General features: G+C 38.6%; 1 protein-coding gene across 1 annotated transcript in view; it reads right to left on the reverse strand.

Moving 5' to 3' along the window:
* Positions 1-26,051, reverse strand: part of NPAS3 (neuronal PAS domain protein 3) — a gene marked incomplete at its 5' end in the record, with an annotated part of 100,713 nt that overhangs the window by 32,142 nt on the left and 42,520 nt on the right. The gene's annotated exons all lie outside the window — the stretch shown is intronic.

Genomic DNA, 26,051 nt, shown 5'->3' on the forward strand with positions numbered 1-26,051 from the left:
AAGATAACACCAGAATATGCCCAGAGATCCAACTGTATCCTTGGAGAGTGAAATTCTAGGAATGCCTCAAAAGGGGTAAGTTGAAACTCTGGGAGAGAATAACCCACCACTTCGAGTTTCACTCCTTCAGGAGTTCTGTGGATAAATAAAAAGGTTGGTATTTTTCAGTTAAAGAACATAAATACAGCACAGATACCAAACTGAAAATGGAACTGCAGTTCCTGCACTCATGGATAAGAGAGCCATAAGAACTGGCAGCTGTGGCTCTCCCAGCTTTTCATCCTCAGAGTGTGTTACAACATCACCACAAAGAGGAGGCTTCCAGGAGATGGGGGCCCTTTCCCTGTGATCCCAAACTCACTACACAGAGATAACAAATATGTTGGTTGGTACCAGGTACACCGGAGAAGGTGACAGAGATGGAATGTACCTGTAAGTCCACTGATACTCATCTCACAAATACAACAGCCAAACACTTTGCTTCTGATCTGAGACTGATTGTTAATAGAAAGTGAGAGAGAAGAAAATCTTTCATTAAGAAGACTGCAAACCACAAAGGGCATCCAAATTCAAATCTAATTCATGCTAGCAGATATGTGATCTAAGCCTTGAAGTATGTTTCTTTCTTTTAACCTAATCGTTAAAATATCTCCTGTCTCCAGGATTTTACACTTTGACTCCAGCCAGGGTGGTGAATCTGAATGAGGACAGTGATTAGCTGCCGTGTTTGTCAATCTTGGTGGCAGATTTCTGACCACCCACCTTTGAAGTAATTATTGTCTAAACTCACACTTAATGCACCATCTGAGGGCAAACTATTCAATGAATATTTGAAAAAGTTCCTAACGGCAAGGATGCAAACCCACCATTTCAAACACACCTTATTTTTTTTTTTCTCAAGACCTCATTAACTAATGAAGAAATAGCTGAAAGAAATAGGATTAACTTCACAGGAGGGGCAGTAATAGTATATTTTGCTCCTTCTAGCTAGACTTGCATATACATCTGCTTTTTATCATTATCTGTCTCTTTTTATCATGCAGTTTCAGCTTACTGCAAAACCTCAAATCTGTAAATGTTTGGAAAAATGCTGATGGATAACTAGCAATAATGTGAAAAATAATCTGATTCCAAACATGAAAAATAATCTTATACTGAACGTGCTATGCAAAAGTATTGTTGCTCTGTTGTTTTTCCACAGGAGTCCTTATGCTAATATGTTTGAAGTTGGCACTATGACTTGAGGGAGTTTTTAAGATATATCATACTTAAAATCCATTTATCTCTTCCTTGTATTTTTTGAAACCTCCATGTCATTTGCAGCTAAATATCAACATGATTTGTTTTTGAGCAACTCTCTAGGCAGTCAGTACCTCACTTTTTTCCTGATTCCTCATCTGAAATAGACTTCAGATGCAGTTTTACCCCAAGAGACAGTTCCAAACCTGCTAGACCCACCATATATTAACATTGCTGAATTTCAAGAGAGTTTGCTTCCAGATTCAAATTATCTAGCTTGTTCCTAGCTTTACCATGGATCAAAACATATTCTAAATCCCCACGTGAATTCGAATTTTAGCGGTCAGCACTCAATTGCATTCTGATTCTGTACACTGGGAAATGTACAGCAAACTGCCCATCAGTTCCAGTGCCTGTGCGCCTCTAAAGGACCTGTATTTCCATGCCTGAAATCCCTTTCTATGACAACATTAGTCAAATGCACCAAGTGGGAAATCTAATTGGTAGTAAAAAACAATTCTAGCTGTCGTGACCTTGTCTACATTGTGAGTATTGCCACTTTTAACATTGGTTCATTTGAACTGGGATTAGGGGTGATAGGAATTATAGGGTCAATTATCTCCGGTAGCTAAAATTAATCTCTTTATAATTCGATCCCACAGCACTAGTCTATCATATCCTAAAGCAATATTATGACTTTAATGAAGCTAAATTGCAAGAATAAACTGTTTTATGAAGGACAATACTTGGACCCAGATGTAAATATTTAATAAAAATTTGATAGGAATATTCAGAAAATCAAAAGTAAATGCAGCTCTTCTGCGTGGTTTTTTTTACACGAGGTTTCTTCCGAAAAGTGTGCCACGGTCCCAACCCATCTTTAAAGGCTAACTGCCTTCTTTCTGATACTGCTATACGAATAGACTGGCACGTTTACGTGTCGCAGCAAGAGAAGACAGCGACCCCGTGTTCTGTCCATTATAAAGGGTGGGTGGGTGTACACCTGATCACAGGGATCATCACATTTGTATCTCAAGAGCTGTACAGATTTCACCGGCGTTTCTCCATCTACCTCCTAAATGACATTAGTAGCCAGAGTCCTTTTTAACTCTAATGGGAGCTCGACTGGGTTAACAGTTCAGAGGCCTTTTTGCTTACAAACTGTTTACCAACAGTTGTAACTTGTTTGATTTCATCCTATAGAAGCAGAGAGAAAGTTTACAGTCAAAAGAAATCTTGTGACCTGATCTAGACCAGGATTTGCCACAGCTCATTCTGACCTGCGTTACTGCTCACAGGGTAACCTACCTGTAGAACAGTTATGCTTGGATGGGCAGGTGGGAGAACTAAAAAGCATTCTGTAATGATAACATTTTTAACATGGTGAAATGGAAGTAACACATACGCTGCTCTAAAGATGTAGATGTCATGCTGAAGCAAAGGGAATACTATAAAAATCTTCTGTACTGTTTAATTGCTTTAAAAGAATTCTAAATCAACTTTCCCTGACACTCCAATATTGGGAAAAAAAAAATCATTATTTGGCTTTTATTTTTAGCTGATTAGAAAAGGGATTTGCAAATTATTGTAAGTACATGTAAACACAGTTTACGAGTGTGGGAGTGTTAACAAGCCACATTGCTTGGACAAATATATATTTCTTTTCCCTGCCATATGCTCTCTTTAGTCATCTGTTAGCGATAAGCACTTAGATGTGCTCTACTAATGTCTACTCATTATAAACAAGCACATCAGAGAGACCTTGATAAAACCTTCCCTCTGTCAATATTTCAGGAAAGAAAAGCTCAGCAATTGAAAAACACATCTGGAACCTGCTCATCATCCTTTAAAGCTAAATATCACCTCTGGAAATGGAAATATTTTCTTTGTCAAAAGACATCGTTAAATATTATGTCCATTTTTTCATACACATGTGATGTCAGAGTAAGGACATGCATTACCAGAGGCTATAAAAACCTGCAAGCATGAACAATCTGTGAATTTCACCTTTCAGATGCTTCTGTGTTCTTCAAAACCTAAACTTCCATTAGAAAGAGATTTCTAAACTATTTCTTTGTTCTCTGTCTAAATCACTATGCCAATTGATTATGGGACTGAAACCACAGCACTGGCAGAAGTGCTCCCTCCACCTCACTTCTCTTAATGAGATATTAAATTTGTTGTCTTAAAATTCTTGCTAAGACCCATATTTAGAGAAGACAGTCATGTAGGAATACATCCCAATTTCATTTGTGAACCTAGATATTTATTTAGCTGTATTATGAACAACTCACAGATACATTTATCTCCCTTCACAGAAAAAAATGTGATTCACAAGGATATATAGATTTCATTTGGTCTCTCAAAGATATGATTTTATACTCCAAAACCAACACCTAAATCCTTAAAATACAATTAATTTGAACTGCTAAAACTGGCTGAAGAAATATCTTACAAACTACAGACATATCCTTACACTTCCCTTCACCCGCAGATAGGTGGACATGCATCTCAAACACTGCCTGCGATGCTAGTGCGGCAAATGTTTTAACACTCCACAAGGTAAAGGGTTCTTACATGGTTTCAGGTGATTTCTAAGCACTGAATGTTTGGAAATGAGCCTTCTTCTGGACTTTCGGAGTCCACTGTCACATCTGGGGTTCACACAGCAATATCTTAAAGGTTCTGCTTTGTTGACGTCAAAATATATCCATGCACATCAACCTACTTTTCGGTACAGGTTTCTCTATTTATCGCATTTCTCTTCTTTACGCCCTGTATCACACTGTAGTCACTAAAACATTTCTATTTTATTTTCTTATGGTGTGAAGCCATTTATTTCTGGAGTTCCACAGCCCCCTCCTCATTGAAACCAAAGCCTGCTCTCCGAGTCTTCAGGAAACCCTTAGAAAAATACGTCACTTGCCTATACTTGTAATTCAGCAGCAGTTGGATCTGAGAGGTCTAGCAGGCAGTTTAAGGCAGTTCTATTTGTGGTTCCAGTAACACTTGCATATTCCTTTCTCAGACTTACTGCATTTCTAGAAACACTGCAATGTTCCTAACAGGAGGTGCCATGGAGCACGGCATTTTGGTGTTGAAAAGGAGAGTGAGCTGCTACAGCTGCAGTATGTTGGATCATCCCACACGTGCAGCAAGTTTGATGTGTTCCACACACATCCAACTCGCTGTACACACACAGATCAATTCTCCATCGTGTGAAAAGTTAGCTCAACACTCAGAAGACAGTAGACTTGCAGCACGAGCCATGTAAAGCATTTTGCACGTGCCCAGCGGCCACTCTTAGGGATTACTGCATGTCTGGAAACCTTATCAATCACCCCTCAGACAATGAACTTGTGGAAGGTAAAGTTTCCAGCTGTATGGTCCTGTTGTATCAATGTTAGATTTACTATTTCTTTTAATCTATAAAATATCCATCTTTTCCCTTCTTAACACCACCCATCTCAAACTTCATAAGCATCACATATCTTTTCTCTCAGACAGCGTAACAGAATATCAAGTCTACTTACAGTAACTGTTCTCAACTCTTATTTGATTCAGAAGTTTGCTGATTGAATTTTAGCCTTGAAAAAGTACCTGTATGCTGAAAAAGCTGTTTGGATTTTTCTCCTGACTACAATAGTCCATCTCATAAAAGACATACAAACCTCATCCTCTCATATCAAATCCGCACCAGAACAAAGGAAACTAGTAGTTATAGCAGGTATCAGTGAGTCATTTTGAACCATGCTGGATAAAAGACTAGTCAGTAATCTATGACTCCCGAGAAACAGTTCTGTGAGTAAAATGCAGTCGGCCTTAATTCGGTTTTGCGCTGAACGCTATCTGAACCACTGTTAAGAGTTGCAGTCTTGAGTGCCCATTCAAAGAATACAAGTCAGATTTCAAGGCGGGTGAACGTTATTCCTAACACATACATAGTTTCAGGTCAATAGCCTCTTTTCCAGCTACAAGTGCATTTCAAATCCCCTCAAATACACCTGCAAAAGACAATCTGAAAATGGAAATGGTATTTACATTTAAACAGCATATTTGGTCTCAGGACGTATTTTATTGTTAAAAAGTCAATACTAGTTTTTGGAGATGCTCTAGGTTTTTCCCATCTTTCCTCTGATATCACTCTCCAAATAATAAGATTCAAAAGCTATTTTGCTGCTTAAAAGTCGGAGGCAGAATTTAGTCTAATCCTAAGGGGTTTAAAAAAAGTATCCTTATGAGACCTCAAACTCATTGGGTACTTAAAGTTGAGCATCACATGAAAAACACCCTGGCTTGGCAGGCTCAGTTCATAGCTCTTGCTCAATCCCTAAAATGACCTGAGTAGAATATTATTTATTGCATATGAGGAATGTTGAGTCCAGCAGCAAGCACAATAGGTACAGTCACATTCATTTAACTACACCACAGGGAACAGCTGCTCTTATGAATAAAAGTCAGTGTTTTGAGCGCTCACTCAAAAAGCTGCTTGTTCCTCAACCTCAGGATGCACAACCTCTTATCTCCCACCTGGATAATAAACTAAAGGGAAGGGAATGGGGGCAGCTTTCTAACTCTCCCCGAGAGTGAAGACAAAACAAGCACCTGACATTGTCCATGTTACAACTCTCCAATGAAGCTCCCTGCTCTGGATGTGGCTAGGTTAGGGTTATCTAAAGAATAAACTACAGCTTCCCTGTGGAGGGAGTAAAAGAAGAATGCTACATGATAAACAATTCCTAAAGCTTAAATAATGAAAAAAAAAAAAAAAGCAAGCGTTTTCAAGAGTGTACAATAGGTTCTTTTTCAAGAGTTATCGAATCTTAATAGCCTGGGAAATGAACAGTAGAGCAAAGGTTGCTCAAGAATAAGTACTAAAAATATACTTGCTATCAACTTTTTTAGATCCTTTAGATTAACATTATTAGACCCTCAATTTATAACTGCTTTTTCATTATGTAACATAGCAGCGCTTCCATTTTATTATTTGGAGTCATAGATCAGCAGTTTTTGTTTAGTACAGCACAGCAGAGTGTCCTGCACTGTGTATGGACACATACACATCTTTATCACCGTGATGGCTCTCATGTCAGAATTCTGAGGACCAGTTTGGCATTGGCATTCACTGCGGTAGTAAAAGCCGCATGATCAAGACCCTCCGTTCAAAAGTATATTTGTATAGTAAAATATGTTATCATGCCTTCCTTTCCCATGTTGTGATTTTTTTATTAATTGCGATTAGCAAGCTGGTTTTCTCTAAATAAAAGATGTTGTAGAGCTGACACTCCTGAAATCAGCCTCCTAATATAAGCTCAAGAAATATTGTGTTGAGTCATTGCACACTATAATCTTTCATTTATTTTACTTTATGCAACAAAGGTTTCCGTTTGCATAACCAGCCCCCACAATAAGCGCTCCAAAAATTCTACTATTAAATAGTATCCTTTAAATACATGCAGTGTTAGTAATTCAACCTGCCAGGTTTTATTTTAATACCTTTGAACCCTTTTCCTTTTTAAGATGCCTTATTAACAACTCTATCAACACCGCATTATTTTTTCATAATCCAAAACTTACAAGCATTTGAAGAAGACCAGCATTAAAAAAACAGAAAAAGAAGAAACTAAATGAAATCACCACACTGCAACCTGAAAAAGTAGCCATAAAAATGGGTTTTATAACAGACTACTTTTTGAAGTAATTGGCACAAAGACTGTTCTAGTGCAGATTGCTGCAAGAGAGCTCTTGGCAAGAACATCATAAGCACTAGCGAAACTTTAATATGCTCAAACAGCCAAATACAAACTGACACCAGGAACCCATGTGTGGCAACAAACAGGAAAAAATAAAGTATCTCAATTTAATACAGACCTACATACAAAGGGATCAATTTTTATAATTCGTGGTTTAGCATACAATACAGCTGTCCTCAGAGTGAATATAGAGTAGCTATACATAAGAAATTAGAATTATCAATTCGGGGGAATTTCTCAAGAGTCCTTTTGATATGTAATACAGCAAATATAATGACTAAGAAACCAGACATCAATACATTAAATGAGATCAGGTTGAGATCTATTTGGAAAAGACAGGTTTAAGCTGGAAAAAGAATATCTTTGATATGACCTCTAGAGCAGACCATTTGCAGCAGGATTCAAGATGAGCAGATTTACCCTTGCATATCTGCTTGCTTCACAGCTGCTTTTAGATATAAACTCTAAAATATCTAATACTGAGTTACTGCAGAATTAAGTGTATATAGCAAAAAAGATTAAGAACCTAGGATTTTCTTATGCTTATAGCAAATGTTAGAATGGATTTTGTATGTTGAATTCGGATGAAAAAATGAAACATGGTTAAAAACTTATTTCTAAATAAAATAAATTAAAAACTTATTTCTTAATGATCTATTATTGAATCCAGCTACTGCTGTTCTAAGCTAAGAATATGGAATGCCTCAGAATTTTTGGTAGTCTGCACCTCTGATTTATGGCCAATACTTATTTAACCCTGAAACTCAAATGATAGCTCCACTTTAACTGCAAATCCCTTGGTGTTCAAATGTGTTGCATTTCTTTTTTCCCTCAAGGAATGTTTGAAGTCCCCTTTAAAAATAATGCCTTGAGGATGTTTTTTCCTTAATACTATTTAAAGGGAGTTGAAAGCATTTAGCTATTGAAGTGTGCAGGGTTCTAATAAAGGAATTGTCATCCCTGCCCATGAGCAAACTCTCTCGGAGCTCCCTATTCCAGAATTCTGGTGCTCCTGACAGCAGTAAAAATTAGACCTGAAAAAGGAATTGTGTTGCATCAGTTCCAATGCAGTTTATCAGAATATCAGGGGGTGGTGGCAACCGGCTACATCATTCTACCACAGAAAGGGTGGAAACTTTTTTTAAAAGAGTGACCCCGAATCCTGTATGCCAGGGCAACCAAATCTTGTTGCACTAAAGACAACCAATAATAAGTATTCTTCAGATGTAGCGTCTTTATTTCTGTCTTCGAAGGGAGAAATAAAGGTTGGGTTTTGTTGTTTTTTTTTTTTACCCCACTGTTTTATTTGATGTAGTTCTTAGCAGTCCAGCAATTACCTTAGGTGATTCTCTGCACAGTGAGCAAGGACTAGATAAAACAAAACATCTGATATTAATGCATTTTCCCCCCACACAGAGAAAAGAATGTAGAAAATGCTGTTGTCTGTAAAGGCAGAAATGGATTCCCCAGCGTAGCCTTCATTAAGACAGTAACGTTTATGTTCTACTCAAGCTCTCCACCTGGAGCTGCAACCTCAAAATTCATTCTGAAGTTAAACAAGAAAAGTTATATTCACTCTTGCTTATTTTGTGGCTAAATGGGTGGAAAGATCTGAGGTTTTTCTCACAGAGAAGCAGGGACACACTATGATAAATACTGAGAACTTCTGTTTGAATGTCATTAATACCAAGGTTCCTCTGCTGGTGCTAATGGTGTCTAGTACAGGCTCTTCTACAGAGCAGCAACCATTCTGTTTAGTTTCATGCTTGCATGGTTTCCCCTAGCACGACTGCGAATGATCTTGGACAACAGAATGTGTGAGCGTTCCTGCAGAACACCACAACTGTGACCAAAGCAAAGGTGGAGATGGGCAAAAAGGGTTATTTTTTCATAATTATTAATATGCTTTCACCTTCCTCCCATCAAGGACACTTACATGAACCTAAGCTACAAATTTTCAGTTTAGAAGGGAAAATCATACAGCAAACTATATGAGCTGATTTTATGACAAACACGACTGTGAATTTCAGAAAAGCTGCTGCGGGTGGCTGGTAATGCCTCCACACCCAGATGGAAAAAAGGGAACGATCATAGGACGGGAAATGAGTCTTCTGGCATGTGCCGACGTCCAGCCTCGGTAGTTCCCTGACTGTACTCGGGTCTCACACAGTCCTGACAGAGAAAGTAGCTGGCATTCAAACTGCAAGCCCCAAGCCCTGAAGAGGCTTTACAGAGACTGGCTGTAGGAGAAGACTAGGGCACACTATGACAGCCCTTCCAGAGAAGCAACTTGCTGTCCTTAGGAGCAGCTGTGGCAGGTCAGCCCAAAGGCCTGTCTCGATCAGCTTCCTCAGTGTGGCACTCAGGCTGACTAAGGGAGAGTATCAGACCAGGCAAGGTTCTCCCAGCACGTCCTGAGGCACAGGCATTTTCTTTGGGAAGTTTTGGCATTCATAGTGCCCTGTGTCAATGAGTCTCACTGTTGACCTCTGGAATCGGTAAGTACCTCCTTTCGCTCGTTCTGAATTTGCCATGTACTACTATAATTTTGTTCCCCACCCTACATGCTGAGAGGCTGCAGAAAATCATACCCCAGTGGCCTTCTCCGTACACTGATGTTTCCTATCATGTGCCTCCATAAACATCTTTCTTCCAAGCTGAATCTCCTTGGTATATTTCAGCTGTTCCACAATGTTGATCAGAGTTGTCACTTTTTTGCTGTTCTACAGTCTTCAAGTTTGAGATGAGGTGGGATAACATAAAGGAAAAGTATTGATTTATACAGCGGTACCATGACATTTTCTGTTTGATTTTTAATTTCTTTCCTAATAATTTCTTAGTACTCTTTCTGTGTTCTGACCACTACTGAAGCACCAAGCTGTTCCTTTCACAAACCTCCCTTTATAGCTCCAAGGTACCCCCTCTCAGCAGGGACAGCTGGTTCAGAGCTCTTCGTTGTATATATACAGCCAGGATTGTTTTTTCCCAGGGTTATTACCTTACATTTGCTGAACTGAATTTTATCTGCTATTTTATTGCCCCTTCACACAGAATCACAAAGTTCTTGTGCTCCTGTTCACATTAGGCTTCCATTTTTACAATCCAATAAGCACCATAACTTTCCTGTTCACCTTGATTTCCATTTAATTTCTGAATATGTTGACAACCAAAGGCCCCAGGAACAACAGTCTCTGCAAAAAAGCAGCAGTGACCACTTAAATTGAGAAAACTGACCATTCTTCTTGTTTGTTCTCAAAGCACTTACTTATCCCTGAGAGGATCCTCCTCCTCCACCGGCAGCTCACATCATTCTTACAGAGTTTTGGTCAGGGGTGATACCGGTTCCCATGCCGGAAATGCAGCTACTCCGTATCAAATGGAAATCCCCTGTAGACACGTTTGCCTGAGAAAGCTCTGCAAAAGTCTTTGACTTTTCCTTGACACGTTGTATTTACTCAAGATGTTTTACTCAGTTTCAGTAGAAGTGTTCTAGGTTATGAGCCGCCTTGTGCTAAGACACAAGGAAGGTGTTGCCTACTGTTTACACTAAGCACTGTATATTACTGGATATGAAAGGAACGCACCTATTAGGGTACGGCCTTCCTGACACAAGTCTCTCTATGACTTTCTGCAAAAAGTGAGAATGAGTATACTGAATGATTTTGCACAATTCTGTGCAACGCAATGAAATAATACTGATCGGTTAATAAGAGACATACAAACTGTGTGTACACTGGTGGTAATAGCAATGGGTCATAAATGTTTGGAAGAGAGACTCAAGCTCCTTCCATGGACACGTGACTTGGAAGCCTCCAGTGCCATCCTAAGCCTCTCCAGAAACTTCTGAGGAACGTGAAAATATTTTCAATCAAATCAAGTTTGCCCAGGGATATTCAGTGATGAGGTTTCTTTCATGGCAGAGCACCCTAATTTTTTCAAAAGATCTGTGCACTAAAATCATGATAATTTTGTGGAGAGCTGGGTTTTTGTAGGTATTTCAAGAAACTGCACTGTCATTACAAGCTGAAGTCTTCCCAAACAAAGTGTGTGATTCCTCTTTGAAGAAAAAGCTTTTATTCCACTTGGAGATGGATGGTCTTTGCAAAGCTCTGACCTTCTCCTTGACAGCTACAAATGGACTACTCTTCATGATTTGTTTCTATAATCCACTTAATGTAGCAAGCTAGATTATAGATAGCAATTTATTTGTAAAAATCATAATAAACCTGCATTGTTTTAAATGCCAGATGTGGATAAATGGGGAGCAAGAACTGATGAGACGAGATTCGTGTTCTTGAATCTCCACTGAAGAATTATGGCAGCCTCTTGCTTTATCTGCATTGGAATCAATTTAGTAATTTTTAATTCACTGATTTTCTGTTGTTTGCTTAACGTTTATTAATTGATTGTCATACTCATGCAATTAATTCAAAAGTTGGCAAGTTTAACATGCAGAGATTAATTTTCTTTTACTAACCCACCACCTGGAATAGGTTTGTTTTTTTTTTTTAAAAAACAGGTTACCAAGAAATTACTTCCACATCAATCATAGTTATAAACGAGATACAGTAGGGGTATTGCATGCCACCTGTCAATCCACACTAAACCTTTCCTTATATTTGACTATGTTTTTCTATGTAATTTAATAAAAAAACTAATAAAAAATTAGGACAGCTCTGTCTGCACTCCTAAGCAAAAGTCAGTTTGAACACCTAGGACTTATCCTCTGCAAAGCTGGGAATCTCTCGTTTAGAGCACGATGCATCCCAGGTCATATTGAAATAAATGGTACACCTGCCCCGTCATTGAGCGGTCACACGATCTGCACCTTCACAACAACCTTCAGGTTGCTCAGCTGTCAAGTGTGTCTCATCTGGAATGAGAGCCGTTCATTTGTCCTTCATGTCACACTCATTTATGATGGCTGAAATGTTTATTCAGAGGGGGAGTAGAGATAATGAGCAAGGTTTCTTTGCTCTTGGTTACCAGGGGCTATTCACAAGACTTCAGACTCGCTCACTGTGTTCCTCATTGCAACAGAAAACAGCAGAGAGTGAGAGAAAAAATAGTGTTTCTAACTCTCAGCATTTTATTATGGCTTTCACCATATTTGGTGTTTAATTGAAAGCTTCAGCTTCAGTGCCTTTTTTGCTCTGTGCTGTTGCTGTAAACCGGACAAATTGACAAAATAAGATTTTTTTCCAGAGAGAGAGAGGAAGGAGTATGCCTTAGACATTGAATTTCTTTGTGGCCTATATAAGGCTAGAATAGATCCAAGCATTTTCATCTTAAAACGAGTGCTTAATGTCTCTCACAGACAATGCGGAGTTTCAGATAACTCCGCAGAGTTCAGTACAAGAGGACACACAGAATGGGTTCAGCACTCCGTGCAGACTGTAAGATACATGAGTGTGCAAGCGGTGATGTATGGAAGTGCTGCTGGGCTTGTAGGAACCCAACACAGACATTTATTTATTTTTGCACAGAAAATAAAACATGCTCTCCTTTCTCTCTCCTGTAATGCTGGGAAAACTGTGCAGAAGAAAACATCAGTCTTTTCAGCGTTTGAGTTAAAACCTGAAGTTAGCTCTTCATGTAACAACTAAGGGTAGAACATACACGTACATTAATATATGCTTTAACTCTGTGACCCACCCTCTGATTTACTGGGATTATGTCCGTGGTCTATTTGCAAAATAAGTCTAAATGATCTTGGTATCAACCGATAAGATTGTGAGAAATGTATACAGTACTGAACAAATTAAGATCAGTGCGTTCCTAGAGAGTGTAACCGAAGTCTACAGAACTCATGTGAAAAGAAAACAGGATCTTTTTGAAGGGTTTAAAAACCATCCTATGGAAATCTTTGGTAAGCATATAAACCCCCTATTAAAATCTACAGGATTGTTAAAGATACCTGGAGAAAATATATCACATCGTTCTTGCTAACTTGGCAGAACTTTTCAGTAAAGGAAGGGAAATAGGCTAGGAACATATGTAAGTTTTGGAGACGTATATTTTGACCTGGTGAGTCATTAGTAGCCTCACTGCACACCAGTCTATGCCCCTATGAAATTCAGTGATGCCTGGTATTGCTTAGACCATGTAAAACAGCTCAGGATTTGGCTTGTTATCCCATTTAAGTAGCTTTTATTATAATTTCTCCTGTTTTGTCACCCACTTACACTGAGCACCTTCCTTAAATCTCAGGTGAAATCCACAGGACGCTTCGTACAAAAGTGCTTCTTCGAAGACTTGACTGTCTGGTTTAGCTGCTAAATTTAAAGCAAGCCAGTGCTACGGCACTGTATATTTTGCTGGATATATTTTCTGGCTTTGAGGGGTATTCGCTGCATGATCTGATAAAAACGGAGGCTAAACGAACTCTACAATTTGTATTCCTACAGCCACAATTTTATTGGCTTGTTTTTTCTTTTTTTTTTTCCCCTTGGCTCTGTCAGTAAGGTTCATTACTTACAGTTACTGCAGAATCAATTTGAAATGGCCAAAATCAGTGATGGAATTTATAGCACAATAAACGTACTGCCATACAAGTGCTGTTACACATGAAAGGGCCTCGGAATATTCTTTTCAGCAATCCTTCTACATAGCAGTGTTCTGTTTTTATCAATTTAACGGAATCATTGCAGGCATATTCTGAGAGCTGTAATCCTGACAGCTACACAGCAGATTTTCTCTGAGGCAGATATTTTTACAGGAAAACAATATTATTGATAAAATCTTAGCATATCAGAACACAGAAAAGAAACCGAACACATCTTTTTCATTCTCCACATCAGGCATTTGCAGTTCAATTTCACGAAAACCCCCCCGACCCCTAGACCAGACAGAGTTTATGCAGAAAGCAGTCTCACACTCCTTGAGATATATATTAATTAGTTTAGCAGCCTGAAATCTAGGCTAAGAGCACATGGTGGGCACTACGATGCATGCAAAATGTGGAGTTTATAAAGATTTACATTTCTACTTAGTCTATTTTTCTTTCCAAGTGTCTCTATTATAGGCATCTCATATTTTACACCATTTTGAAGCACAGAAAGTTTTAACTTCAGCACGATGCATTGTGAAAAAAATACAGCAAAGACAGATGGCAGGCTGTCCTCCCCAAAACTCCATTTCATAATATACATGTGATTGCTAATAGGCAGGCACTAAAAAACAATTTTCCTTGACCGAGAAGAGCTGATAAATTGTCAACATAAACTTTGTCTCTGGTTGCTCCAATGATCTAAAGCTCTTCTGTGAGTTTTGTACCACCAAAGCCTGCATCTTACAACCATATCAAAATTTATGAATGCATATGACTATAAAGTGACTGAAAACCACTCATAATGCTTGTGTATTGTGATTCTGCACCTTGCTTTCTCAGGAAAAAGCTGTGTCCAGTGCCCTGTTCCTAACTCTGGGCATGTGACTGTGGCTTGAGAGCCAGTCTGGGTTCAGTGACGCCCTGTGAGCTAATCAAAGCAGGGCTCTGCATTTAGGTCTCTCTTAAACACAGTACCAGATCTGGTGGTGGACTGACCTAACCAACAGAGTCTTTATAACAATCCAGTGATGTGAAGGATCACAAGAACTGAAAGCAGTTGATTAGTTAGGAAAAAAGAAAAAACCCCAACACTTCCGAGCACTTGAGCAAGGAGAAATGAATGGAAAGGCTAATAAGGTAATGATTTTCAAGAAGAGAAATGTTGATCTAATATTTTAGGGAAAAATCATGCCTGGACCTTTCAGAATATGTCAAATGTGAAAGGAATCATTGACTTCACACAAAATAAAATTAAACATTCAGTTCATGCATGCACAAACTGGGGAAAATGCCCAAATTATTTGTGCATAGAATGAGACCCATTTACACTGAAGTGCTGAGTTCATTTCAGATTTAAACATTTCACCGTAACTGGTAACTACTCATTTTTATTTTTTTTTAAGGCTTATAACTATTTGCAGGCCTGTAAGAATTCAGATCTGCTTTCTGAGAATAACGGAGCACCGGAAACTCAACAGCAGATGAGCTGTGACTGTTCTGTTATAAACATATTTGCCTGGAACGAAATAACATGATGAACCCACTTCATATTTAATTGTAAAAGTTTCTTAAGTTTGATTGTGAAAAGACTAAGAAACATTTTGATGAGGGTCTTCTTGTTATAAAGCCACTATTAGCGAGTATGTGACCAACTCTGTAAAGCAAAGCCATGGGAAGAATCCATATTTCTTGAACTTTCTTTTAATTAGAGCAATACTGTCAATTTTAAAGGTGCCGATCTTGCATCCTGTTGCTCTACCTGCAGTCTGTATTACTCTTCATATACCCTCTAAATTAAAAAAAGCAAAATGGCAGTAGACCATGAATAGATTTCAAATTTAGGAAATACTGCAAAACTTTGGCAGATACACTCTTTTCCGAGTATATTTGTGTAAAGTCACTGATGTGCTATATTGTTTAGTTCAGGATGGAAAAAGATACAAAGACTAGAATTATAAATGTCAGTACAAAGGAAAGGGGAATGGGAGCTTCTAATGTGCTATCACAAACAAAAGTGGAAAACATATCATTTACAACTGACGAAACAGACCTTGGCCGTGTCCTTTTAAGGGCAAGCAATTCACACAACAATGTGCACTAGAAGTTCAGAGAGAATAAAATACCTATCCGTAAGAAAGTGAAATAAAACTTGTGACCCTCTTCAGGGTAACCTCTTCAGAGCTCAGACCTCTTTATGCAGTCTGTATGGATTCCCAGTAAAGGCTTCAATATGAAGATTGTAAGAAAATTACCACTTCTTGTAATACACTTAGTATTTTCATTTGTTCGGGGTCTTTTGTATGAATTTTAAGTAGTGGAGAAAATTAAGATAATTCTGCTCTTCCAAGCTTATTCTCAAATACTGATTATTTTCCTTTAAGCAGGCACAAAATTCTTGGTTCTAAGGAGGGACAGCCAAAATAGACAGCAGTAACAATTAAAATTTCTTATTTCATACTGGTTATAGATGCATTAAGGTATATAAGCTCCAGGGTCAGTATAAGCCTTGCTCAGCTTTCTTTAAAAGCATTGGGAGTAATAAAGACTTCCATTTTATCTTCAGAGAAATAATACTGCTGAAATATCACCTCATTTTTGATGTCAGCAGTGATTTCTTTTTACCTCTGTGATGTCAAATGGGAATTATTATTATTAGAACGACGGCTTCCTAATGACGCTGTAAAAAGGAGAGACTGAAACTCTTCCCTCCAAACATCTATGTTCTGCCTTCTCCATGGGGTAAAGCAGATGTGCTCAACCCAACGCCATTCTTCAGCATTAAACAGACAAATCAAGAGGCACGCTTAAACATTTAGAAACAGAAGCATAATGGATTATTTGGTTATATAGTGGTGTCTTTGCATTCTGGACAATAGAGACGAAGGACATTTATACTATCGGAAGTCTTCCTGGGAAACATGGCCTGAAACACTCATGATCAATTTTCTGTTCGAGAAGGTAAAACCAGCAAATCAATGTCCACATCACTATCCAGAAGTCATTGCACCAGGTTGAGCCAACAGCTAAAGAGAGCAAAAGCCTTATGTGATGGTCCTTGTTTGAACTACTGGCTTCATGCATGGCACACTGGTGATGGACACATCACTGAAATGCTCTGTGCCTTTGTTATCCCATTCTGTCAAATATCTGCATGAGCAGATGGGGCATTTCGATTTGCAAGTACTTTCACTTTGGTCCAAACATAAAGAGCCCTAGTGCACAATGATTTCCTACCATTTCAACGTGTGCTTATTACATGTATTGCTTCACACTAGTTGATAAAGCTTGGAGGTCTTTATGGTGGAGAAACCTATGGTGGATATGAAGAAATATAAATCCAACTGGAAAAAAAAACAACAACCAAAACAGTGGCTACTTGAGATAAGACAGGCTACAAAATCTACAAGGTGCTAAGTCACCTGTTGGCTGAGGAGGTGGATGCCACCAGCCCTGCTCCTCTCCCACAACATGGTGGCAGGAAGAGCAGCCTCAGGGAGCTTCCCTGGGCTAAATCCAAGGGGTAGGCTGCTTTTTCTTTCTGAGAAAAAGGATTTTTGGAGTGGCTCTTCTACAGCCAGTGGTAGCCCAGTTGAGAGCAGGAGTTCATCTCTTCCTGGGTTTTCTGTGAAGGTTCTGCTACACTTCACACTATCTGATCCATGTACTTTTTTTATTTGGCATCTCATTTTGCCTATTCAGGGCAACCATCAAAACAAAGGAAGTACCAGCCTGAGAAAATGAAGTGTGATGTGCTGGAACACCGAGATGATTTGACAATATTCACGCACTAGGAAGGAAGGCTGAGGATGAAGTACAGCATGTAATCACAGTTGGCTCTGGTACAAACAGGCGTTGTTATCTTTAGCAAGTTACTTGATCTCTTGGTATGTCAGCACTTTCCAGCCTCAGAGGAGTGTTACAAAGGTACATTCATTAATAAGTGACATTACAAGCAATAGGAAAAAGCCAATAAAACATAATGCTTTGCGCAGGTAAGAACCTGCAGAAAAGGTACAAAACAGTTTAAAAACCATGTGGGAATTATGGGTTAAAAATTGAGAGGTAAAGATGCTTTTGCAAGTTCATGATGAAGTGAAATAATAATTCAGTGTTTATCTCAGTGTTGCACAATGCAAATAAATTAATGCAGGTACTATATCACTAAGAAGATGTGAAGAGTAGGGAGCAGGAAAAAAAGGAACTTTTAAAAGGATTCAGCTTTAACAGGACAAAGAACAGCCTGATCCTAATGAACCGTGGGCAGCCAACATTAAAGCATGTATTGAATAAAATAATTAATGATGAAGGAAAAATTACAGGGAATTAATTCATAATGACAATATTTAAATAGAGTTTTAAATTTTTCCAGCTGTTTATAAAAGAGATTTTCTCTACTGTTTTTAAAGTTTGAAGAACACGATTGTAAAAACTTATTAATGAGACCCAACCTGTGCAGCCAGTATGTAATACGTGCTGTACAACCTTAGCTGTTCAAGGGAACATGCGCGGTGGCCTTTCCTTTGTGGAGTGAATGTGGAGGCAGGCAATAACCCACAGCTTTACCTCCTCGAGTGCAACGACTCTGCCTTTTCCTGGTGCCTGTGTTACTCAGGATGAACGATACACTCTGAAGGAACTTCTGCTTGCCCACTAATGCGGCCCGTGACAGATCACAGTTATGAAAGTAACGTCTGAGTGTAGGTTTCACATTTGTGCAACAGCTTTATTCTAGAAGATATTTTTGTTTTGAGTTTTCAGGCAGTTCTTCAAGAAGATATTTACTTGCAGAGGCAACAGTGAAAAATACTCTCTTGCAAAAATATGGTCTTCTCCCTCTAGTTAACCCATCATGGTTCTGCAAAAATATTCATATGTGTTTGTGTAAGATGTCAGGATTATACCCTTATGACTAGCAATTTGAGACTTCCATTTTCAACTCAACAGCTATCGATCTTAGGTTATCTGATCCAAGCAATGTGCAACAATGAGAAATAAGGCTTAAGAACCTTCCAGTCAGTTTAATCTTCATTCTGAATTCTTTCATTGACTGTTTTACACTCAATAATTTTTACCAGTGGAAAGATGATACTGCTTCTGCAAGTATCTGCTGAAGAGCAGGAGGATGTACTCATCTACATTTGCTTAATATTAGTTACATTTTTTCAGTGTATGAGGTTATTGTGTTTTCTAAGCATACTTTGGACAAAAACTTCGAACCGTTGGAAGCAGTTGAGATAATTGAAAAAGCTATTAGTGTCTGCATTTGCACATCTAACACAACGTTTAAATTATGAAAAAGAGGTGGGCCTAAAGATCCACTGGCAGCAGTTACAGAACAGCCAAGTGGAGCTGAGATGTGGCAGCAGCTTCTGCCTGCCCAAGAGCAAATTCTGGCTGGCAACGCTTCACAGAGCACTGTGTGGTTTTCCTTGCTCCCACAGAAGGCATACTCCCCACCCCTAACCATAAACAGTGGCAGATAACATTGGCGGCTAACTTAAGGAAACTCTGTGGACAGGATCTCTCTTTTTCAGTAGCTATTTCCACCTACTGGGAGCATGACACCTTTCTCCTGATGTGTGATAGGAGGGATTTTCTGTTCCCTACATTGGTGAGATCTCATTGTTCTCGTCCCACTAAATGATCTCTGTTTATTAACACAGCAACGGGTCTCACACTGAACTACTAATTCACGTATCCTAATAATTAGTGCTACTTATGAAAGTGCAGCAAACATTTTGTATATCAATGACTCAATAAAACTTGAAGAATAAAAATTCTTGAAGAATACCAGACTTGGCTTGGAGCTGATCTCTGTTGGTTTTGAGTATTTCATTATGTATCAGAGCAAATCTTGATCTCATAGTTTTCTTTCACTTTTATATCCAGTGACTTTTAAGAAAAGTAGCTTCAGAATGACACTGCCTAAAGCTCAGAATCAAATGCAATTGCTCCTAATTTGGTGATATTATCTTTTTTGTATTACTTATTTTTTGATAACAGAACTTATGAAAGCAGAACATCTCCCAGAAAGTAATCTGTGTTTGCTCAATTTGATGTTTCCTCCCCTTTCAGAATCCAGTTTGTGATTCCCCATTTACACAGTTTGGAACACATTGCAAGAAAATCACAACTCTGAAGCCATACAAACATTTAAGACAATATTTGAGGAGAAATACATCCTGATACAGGAATACTACAGCTGCAGTCATCATGAGGAATGATCAAAGCTTGCATCTCTCTTTTAAAGAAGACTGCTATAAAAAAGGCCTTTTATATAATGCTAACTGGTTAGTTTCATGAGTGCTACTGCAATAATGAATGCCCATCTCCAGATGGTAGAACAGTGCTATAAATCCTGTTTAAAATATTCTCAGCCCTGAATTTTTTTTTTTTTGAGAAGGTAGAGTTAGTAGCTGCTGAATGCTTTCAAAGAATTGGTTAATGTATTTAGATGCTGAGTGTGAACCCAGGTTTTCCAGACAGCTCTCCTAATAGAATCTCACAGCTCTACAGCAAGGCATAAAATGAACTCTAGTCGTCTTAATCCTGTTGCAGACCATCTTTTCTTGAACCGTATCTTTATATCTGCAAGTAGGTACTTCATAAGCTTCAGATTGGCCCATTAGTATTTTGTTCTTTTATAAGTAATGCTGCATCTTTACTAGCTAAGAGACTTCCTTTTGACTAAAAGGTCATCGATTTACATGGGTGAATTCTCGATCAGTTCTTTCTCTCTGACAAATTACCTTTAAGTCTTCCCAGTGCCGCAAAGTCCGGCAAATGCATGTGCTGACATTTAGAAAACTCTTCACATAATGCTTCCTGATGTTGGTTTCTTATTCCACCTCAATTAAGGAGGTGTGGCAGTAGCCATGTGATGAAATACTAAATCCTGCGGTTTTCTTTCTTCCTACAGAGAAAGGTCAGGATACCTTTCTGGGACAGAGTAAAATGCTTGGCAGAAAAGATTTCAAGAGGGAAAAAAATATTAGAAGAGGAGAAAAGAATTTAGGCCAGGCTGGAAAGTGGGATATGCGAATTTCCTCTGGCTAAGGAGGGAATTAAATCTGACTCTAACATAACCCTCATCTGAGAAATGTACTAATCATTAGACTATCAGGCAAGAAAACAGCTGCCTTATCCTTCTTCCTCCTTCCTATTCCCCAGAAACGGAAGGTGTTTTCTTGCTGTGTTCTTAACCAGCCCCTGATATATTGAATTCTTAAATTAATTTTGGAATAGGGACATCTTGCTTCTGAATTCCAAGTGAATCTTCCACTTAGACAGGAAAAAAACAGTTTCAATTTTTTCTTAAATGAAGAGAACAGTATCACAAGGCAAGTGCAATGGCATATTTTTTTCTCTCTAACAGAAATTTTGGCTTTCTCACTCTCTTGGGTTAACGAATCTAAATTCTGTCAAAACCAGCTTATTTCAAGTCCACAACTGAGATTTAAAAATCTTGCCCAATTCTTCAAGTTCTTCTAAAAAATAATTAAAAATATTTATTTTAAATGAGGAATAAAGGCAGGAATAGTGTGAAAAAGGCTGATAATAGAACAGTGATGGTCCGAAAAATTCACCGAGAAATTTAGATTTCCATCTTCAAAATTTGCTTTCAAAGACTTCTAATTTTACAATTTTAAATGCAAAGTCTGAGAGTACCGTCTCAGAAAAATGTTTAATTTTAAACAAGGTGGTAGAAAAGTTGGTAGAAAGTTATCATTGCGCCAAACAAAAAGATGAGTTCATATAGACTACAAAGACTAATTTGTGAAAATGTTTATTGTTTTAAAATATTTTTATATACAACAACTGATGTATGAGGCAGAGTTAACCAAATCTGAATCCTTCACTACTGAAACTTGGACATGCAACAAAACATCAAAATTTCTAAACTAAACAAGCAAAACCAAACCTTTTATCTAGCAATTTACTTATTGTTATGCAGTACGTCCACTAGTAGTTCAGATTATGCTGTTAGGTTTAACAGTCCTCTGTGACTTAGTAAAGTCATATACAAACAGCTGAAGCAAAGTCCACTTCATTCATCTCCTAAGAATATGTATGTGCTTTTTCATAATCCCAGGGCACTTTTCAAAGACACCCATGCCTGACTTTGAAGCAGAATTATCTGAGTAACCCTGCAAGTATTTCTCTTCTCAATAATACAGGTGCAAAATCCAAGGTTGTGAGTAAGATTCTGCTCAGTGCATGACAGCTGCTCTGTTTACTTCCAGTTACTGAAGAGTCTGCAATAGACTCATTGACTCGTGACCTCAATGACTTTAATGTCTTAATGACATGGAGACCGTTTCTTGTTGACAATGAATGGGTCAAAGCAGGCATCTAGGTTGCACAGCAGATAGAATGTACCACTCCAAGAAGGAAGGTACAGCCTGAAGGATTTCTAAGATGCCCTTTACTCTGCCGATGGATTGCCAAGAAGGTGCATTTCCAGCTCCTTGGGAGATAGAGATGCAACAGCTGTTGGTCACACCAAATTCGGAGATTGCCACAGCAACAATAAAAGTCCAAGGGAATCTCCTCATGTTTGCTTATCCACCTCTGTAACGGCTTATCATGAGAGGGCTACTCCATAAAACAGCAGAGGAATGTTGCATGGATAGATACTAAGACAACTGACGAGCTGATGAACTGGAAACTACCGGCAACTACTGGCTCTCATGACGTTTGATGATTGGACTATTTCTTCATCCTGTTAACTATGCTTTGTTCAAGAGAACAGTGTGAGGCTCTAAGGGTTTGAACAAAGAAAATGCTAGCACAATCTGACATGAAAGTAAACATGACAAAACAATAATAGGATACTACAGGGGAGAAGGAAATATATCACTGGACTTGAACAAAATAGTTTTTAATTAAAATTAGCTTTGACGTATGCCTGAGTAAGCCAGGCAGTAGAAACACTGAATGTGGGATAACTGTTAAGTGGACAGAATTATGACCCTCAAACAGAGGAAAACAAATGGAAAAGGAGATAAAATGGAGATAACACAAATCCAAATTAAATATAAAACTATCATTTATTGATGAAAAAAATTGAGAAAAGGAAGATATGAAACACTTTCAGCAGTCAAATCAGTAAGTCTCTGCATCATGTATCTTAGACAACAGCTGTAACGGTAATACATTCTGAGTTTTGCAGTGAATGGAATGATCCTTTTTTTCTTTTTACTTATTTTCAATGTGTTTTATCAGCTAACCGCATTTTATTTGACTTTTTTTTTCCAAGATTCTAAGTATCTTTACTCACCGAAAAGTGAATAGCTCTTTAGCACTGTATGTTAACTCTTTTTCTACAAGCTCTCAGCCTAAGAATATTAAGAATGGGAAAATCCAATTCAAGGAGGGTGCTGGGAAACAATGAAAGGGAAGGAGAGAGGGAGGATTGATCATGTAACTGCTTTCCCATTTCAGACTTTTAAGGTAATACAAGTCATGGAAAACAAGGCCATTATCTCCATCTTTACATATAATTCGGCACTAATTAAATCAGTCCAGGAAGGGACTATAAAAACAGGGTTGATCTCACATCAGAACAGGGTCTCTTTGAGGTATTCACATGTGTAAGTCTATCAGTGTGATTTTTGTTCCAACATTTTTTTGGATAGAAAATTAGTAGTAACTAGATCAACCCAAATGATTAATCAATCTTGTTATCTGACTGTTTTTAATTTTATGTGATTTTCCTGAGTCAGGGATCACTCATCTGAAAACTGGCTAAGCATCTTGCAGACCACCTCACTTCTTTGCTATCTAAAGAAAACACTCAACAGCAGTCCTCAAAGCACGGAAAAAATGGAGATGTGGTTCTGAGCTCAGTAAGAGTTTGGAACAAGACACAACCACTTCATAAAGACGAAAAATGTTGTCACTGCTGGAGGATTGAATCCACAGGGAGCTGAATGCCCTTGACAGAGCTAAAACCTGACTCACACAAGATAACGGAGTTCCCAGCACACGGCTCTGATGAATGTTTGTGTGCTGATTCAGGAGCATTACCCACCCACAATGACACAAGAGCTCAAGGGAAGCTGTTAGCCAGGAGCCCTTGCTTTTAGCAGAGGGAAAATTCAGAGCTCTGCTGTACTCTGAAGCTGTGAGACAGTGGCTCCTGAGTCAGTCTGCTCCAGGAGGATTTCCCACAGGAACTCTGCTGCGTATGACCCCAGCTGGCATAGTGTTTCCTGAATAAGCGCTGGAAGTCTTCCAGGGACTTCTGATGCAGAACGTAGTCAGCTTTTCCCAAGAGCTTTGTCAATATTATTTAACTATTCTTCCCTTTGATAATTTCTTATAGCCGCATGTCCATAAGACTCATGGATCTTTCTTAACGTTAATACACCGTACACCTGAAGAAATTCTGAAGCCTTAAGTTTGTTCTGGCACCGGACTTTTGGAAATCAGTGAATAAATTGGTAAACATTCCTAAAAATGTGGCTGACATTCACTGTAGCAGCCGCGTTTCATTTTGCTTGTCTAATAAACCAACTGAGAATGATGTTTAAACAAAGCAGTCCCTAACATTCAGGTAAAAGACATCCACGTGATCCAACTCTCCGAAAACAAATACACAACTATTCTGAGGCTCACTGAGGCTGTGGATAATTCTCCTTCCGTAGACCGTCAAGTGCCAATGACTATGCTTCCGAAAATCTGCCAAAGTACACATCACATGGCTGGACACAGCTGCACTCAGCCAATCACTGTCAGTTACAAGATCCTCAAAACCACCAAAAAGCAGAGGAACTCTGCTCTCAGGAAACTCTATATTTACACCTGCCTAGGACTCGCACGCCGATGATGCAGTTTTACACATGGTGATTTGCTGATGCCTCATGGAAAAATGTGGAAAAACCCAAATGTTTTATTTCCAGACAGTTTCATCCACTATCATACTTTTATCTATTCTTTGTGTCTGGGAAAATCTGGCTAAAAAATGATAGCTGAACTTTCAAAACTCATTGTGGTCTACCTGTGACTTCTCAGTTACAGTTTTCAATGTTTCCAAGAGACATTAGCAGGTGTAAGAGAAATGAAATTGTATTTGTATGATAAACACTGCTGTGTCTTTCTTTTGAATAAAGGGTCTACTGTGAATTTCCAGACCTGTAATGAGTACAAACCCCATCTTGCGAAGCCAGCCAATTCTAGATACGCCCTGTTCTAGAGCTGGACAAACATTAGATTATCTGGAGTCCAAGAAGAGAGAACAACAAAGTCACTCACATCTCTTCCTTTTGTTCTCACCTACATCTGGCAAAAAAAGTGAAAACTACAAAAGCCAGAGATGAATTCTCTTTTTTCCCCCCATTACTATTGCAACAAAAATATCCCGCAAAGCAAGCTCTCTGCCAGTCTAACTTAGGCCTTGCCTGGATGGACCATGCCTAATCACGAAAATCAGTATAATAACTTAGTGACCTGCTCATTTATTCATCCATCTGCTTTCCTCCTCCTGAGAGTGCCTGTGCAATTCCTGGACTTGGTACCTTCCACGACTTCTAAACTGGTCAGCATGAACAAACACTGGGTGCATTCCTTCAGGTGTTGACAATGAAGCAGTACACAGATCAAAACTCGTGCCTTCAGAAACCACTGATTTGAACCTAAACTGCCATTAGCAACTACTTTATCTCGACCCAGAAACCATCCAGCAGGACTTCCAGTCATTTGCCTGCAAAGACAACATTTCTACCTGTTTTTACTGCCCGGATAGTCTGATATTCACAGAGAATATTTTGGGAAAAGTGAGTTTGGGAATTTTAATTCAAAGCTCCTCTAAATCTTCCTCTGAAAACAAAAAAAAACAAAAAAAAAAAAGAAAAAAGCTTGTGAAGGTTTTTAAATGAACATTGACAAGCAGCTTCTTTAAATACACACACATTCTTGGACTTACTTTCTTGCACCACTTTTATCTTGTATAATACTTAATGGATGACATATTTCATTCCACTGTTAAAAATGTGCTATTCCTTCTAGTTTTAGTATACTGCAAAGCCACTGATAGCTACAGGCACTATGGGCGATAGATGACTGAAGAAAAATGAGATTACTGCTGATAAGGAACAAGAGACTTTCATATCTTAAAAGAGTCTGAAATCCAGCAAATATGATCCCCAGCAGCAGATGCCCCTCAGACAGACAATGGAAGAAAAATGGTGGAAAAGTACTTGTTGTGGCTTGTTGTTTCCTTCAGCCAGAATAGCAGCGAAATTAAATAGCTCTAGTGTACTGTCTGCATGAGGAAACGCTCCCTCTCTGAGAAAAACATAACCCAAAGACGACTAACAGTCTCATAAAATGAGCAGTAATTTTCCACTATGGGCAAAGTGATGTTACTCTGACTCACCTTTTTTGGTAAAATAAACCTTCGCTCTGGAAGTGTTGCTCTTTTGAAGGCTATCATGGTGTTATCATCAATGTTTGTCACAATAATGATCAATTTAATGGAGGCGTAGTACCAAAGCCAAACCTCAGGC

Source organism: Buceros rhinoceros, unplaced genomic scaffold, assembly GCF_000710305.1.
Source record: "Buceros rhinoceros silvestris isolate BGI_N320 unplaced genomic scaffold, ASM71030v1 scaffold2855, whole genome shotgun sequence".
NCBI classification, from domain to species: Eukaryota; Metazoa; Chordata; class Aves; order Bucerotiformes; family Bucerotidae; genus Buceros; species Buceros rhinoceros.